General features: G+C 41.3%; 1 long non-coding RNA gene across 1 annotated transcript; it reads left to right on the top strand.

The window, feature by feature from the left end:
• The first annotated feature begins 2190 nt into the window (after positions 1–2190).
• LOC123498038 lies at positions 2191–2815 on the top strand. Its single transcript, XR_006672623.1, has 2 exons — positions 2191–2224; positions 2346–2815. It is a non-coding gene; the product is annotated as an uncharacterized LOC123498038 (long non-coding RNA).
• The last annotated feature ends 952 nt before the right edge of the window (positions 2816–3767 follow it).

Genomic DNA, 3767 nt, shown 5'->3' on the forward strand with positions numbered 1-3767 from the left:
AGAACTGAGGAAGTGCGAGATGACGTGAATATTGTAACACAAGGCCGAGACTCAAGAGTATATACAGAGGCCGAGACTGACGCACTTCACAACTGACTCGGGCTGAGCGGCAGGCGGCAGCGCAACCGTTGTTACGAGTTATGACCTAGTAGCGTGACGTCACGGGACTTGTATTCAAACGCTCAGGCCTTTAGAAGACGGCTGTGGTCTGACTCGGGCCTGGACGGGTGACCGCTCGGCCCAGAGTAGTTAAACCAAAGACTATATAAATAAACAAGACTGGAAAGCGTCAATTTACCGTGTAGCCTAGGCAAACTGGTAACTCTTCTTGTTTGCGGTTCACTCACGCGATGGCGCTGCTGTTGCAGCTTAAGATCAAGATCAGCACCGTTGATCCGTCTGCATGTTTACATGTGTCAACACTCAAACAAGAGGGCCCACAGCAGTGACAGGTTACACGCCGCATGTTCTCAAGAAATCCGCAAAAATGAACACTAGAGTGGGGCATCCATGTGTTAATTTTGTCGCAGGACAAAGGGCACCCACCCACACTTGGTCTTCTATCGCTTTCCTAAAGATCATGACAGATAAGTACTAGTGTTTAACATGTGGATCGTAGTATACTTGATTTGGTTGAGACCTGTACAAATCAGTATAAACCTGCGTTATATTTGTTTGCTTATGCTTGCCTGCTTCTCATATATTTGTAACATAGCTTCCATTCTAAAATCTAGGCCTGTTGTTTTGGTAATTGTTTATGTTTATAATTTCCAATGAACTTATTAAACTTGCTTAGATATGTTTTTTTCCTTTCATGAGAATTCCAGATTTCTGGATAACACTTAAAAAAAAAATAATAATTGCTCTCAAAATTGGCAAATAAATAAAAAATATGACTTACAAAAACATTGTGTTTGTATTTACCATTAATATGCAGAAGTAATCCATGTGTAGAACACCAAACAGGTACAGTACATACGCATATTACTTTCTTACTGTGCAGTACCCAACGCCAACAAAAACACCAATCACAACAGTTACAAAACACAGGAATATTACATATTTTCAGCATACTGTTTTATCTCTTTTCTGTACATAAATTATGCATATCAGTAACAGTGGACATCTGGAATAGCTTAAGTGAAATAAGTAAAAGGGTGGTTACTGCAGCCACCATACACATCTTTAAAGACAAGCTATTTCCATAGCTATAGATATGGAGACAGGCTAATGTGCCATGCTGTACAGCACAACTATAGGTAAATAAACACACACACACATTGGATTTGCTCTGGGCAACAATAGCTTGAGCCCACTTAATGACAAAATTAGTGCAGTCATAAATATGCCTCTCCCTAACACCAAGAAACAACTCAGGTCTTTCCTCAGCTCAGTTTCCTTCTACCGCAGATTCCTTCCAAACCTTTCGGATATTGTTGCTCCTATTCAGGAACTGCTTAAGAAATATAGTAGTAATACTCTCACCTGGACTGATTTGCAAAAGGAAAAGATGGATATACTTAAAGCCAAATTGTCTCATCCTCCTATCCTTGCACTCCCAGATTACTCCAAAGTGTTCTATCTTAGGACTGATGCATCGGACACTGGTTTAGGAGTGGTGCTGTTGCAGTCCCATGACGGTATACTTAAGCCTATTGCCTATGTCAGCAGGAGTCTGCTTGATTGGGAGAGAAGGTATGCCGTTATCGAGAAAGAATGTCTTAGTATAGTTTGGGCGGTAGAAAAGTTTAAGACCTATTTGTACGGTAAAGAATTTATATTACAGACTGACCAGCAGCCACTTACATGTCTCCGCAACATGAGGAACGGTAACAACAAACTCATGCGCTGGTCCTTATCCTTACAGTCATACTCTTTCAGCTTAGATTACATTAAAGGCTCTGATAATGTGGGGGCAGATTTTCTTAGCCGCAGTGTTGTCCAGCCAAACCCTTCTGCCTGAAAACCCGTGGTTTTCAGTCGTATTGGGGGGCTTTGTCAGGGGTTCAGTGTTTTGCCGGACAACCCTTACCAACAAACTATTGTGTGTGTGAACAAGTGTTGTTGTTAGTGAGTGAGTGAGTGCGTGCGTGCGTGCGTGCATGTGTTCGAAGCTTTGCATCGCCATCTCATAGCTTCGACCGGAGCCGTCCTGGTCCTCCGCCGGCGCTACGCTTGTCACTCAGGCCTCTTCCTTCTGACCCACACACACTCCTGCCCTTCGGTAAGACGTTTATACTATTATTTTTTTTGTACAGCATTTTTGGGTATGTTATTGTTGTAAGATATGTGTTGTGTGTTATGTTGTGTGCATGGGCGTGAAGTGACGGCTGTGCCTTTGACAGCTTCCATGAGGGCCTGCCGGGTCTTACCAGCGCATATTCGACCTGCAGCGTCTGGCGTACCTGGCCTACGCCGTGCCTTGGTTCGGATACCTGTGACCGAACCCGGTACCTGCTAGAATCCTCTTGCACGTATGGATTCCTCTTTCTAGTACCGTGGTTTCTGCCTGCTGCCGCTAGTGGTCACCTTATCTACGCCCCATGGAGCTGAGTCGTCCCGGTTGTGCCCACGATGGACGTATGGCCTGTCCTGTGTGAACGCCAGCTACCTCTCGGCGAGGCTATAAGGACCCTATCTATGTCTTCTGCCACCACCTGCTCACAGGAGTGTCGCGCTGTCGAGGCTTACTCCCGCACTTCATCTCATCCATTGTTTGTGTGTGAATGACTTGTGTGAATGAGGGTTGTGTGAAAGTTGGGGTGTGAGTGTTTTGCTTAGGTGTTGTTTGTGAAATATATTGATTGTTATTTTCCGTGGTGAGTTTATTACCCGGGTCTATATAAAAGAATCAAAAGGGGTCGTGGCCATCTAGCTACAGAGTATTGTCCTAATTCAACCTTTACTGGGCAAATCCCTTACAGTCTCCCACTTTATATACTCTGTTTACCAACGATCTTTCCCCCACCAACTACTGGTTGCCTTGACACTATGTATGTGGATGATGTAACACAAGTAATTACTTCTCCAAGTAAGTCTAAGCTTATGATGAAAGCAAAAGTGGAACGTGAGATCGAGAGAATAAGTAAATTTGAAAGGACTTGGAAAATAAAGACTAGTGAAGAAAAAATCAAAATAACACCTATTGCACAACTTAAAACAAATAACATCAAAGTAAATGGAAAAGAAATTGAGACAAGTAAAAAGGGGAAACTTCTTAGTTTAAATATAACGACACATGGATTTGTCAATCATATCACAAATACAATAAATAAGGGTAAAGGAGTTCTTTTTCAATTAAGAAGATTTAGCAGTTTAACTCCTAAAACAAAGACAATGTTAGTAAAAACCTTATTAATTCCAGTAATCACATATCCATCAATACCGCTATGCATGGCCTCCAAGTCTCAAAAAAGGAAAATGCAAATAATACTTAATAAAGCATTAAGATTCATTCATTGCAATGAACAAGAACAACTGAATACTGCTGAATTACATATTAAATATGGCATTACTCTTCTAAATATAATCAACTACCAGAGGGCACTAAATACTTGGGAAACCATAAAAATGAGTGAGAATGAACAGTATAATACTTTAATAACTCCACATAACCATACACACTCCTGGTTTCCTAAATGTAGTAAGATAATTACAATGGAACCACCTGAAGCGATTATAACTTAAAAAGAATTCTATAACAAACGCAAAATTAAAATAATAATGGAAAAGAAACTATAAAATGGAGCAAGAAAATAATTCGCAGA

This window comes from Portunus trituberculatus, chromosome 47, assembly GCF_017591435.1.
Source record: "Portunus trituberculatus isolate SZX2019 chromosome 47, ASM1759143v1, whole genome shotgun sequence".
NCBI classification, from domain to species: Eukaryota; Metazoa; Arthropoda; class Malacostraca; order Decapoda; family Portunidae; genus Portunus; species Portunus trituberculatus.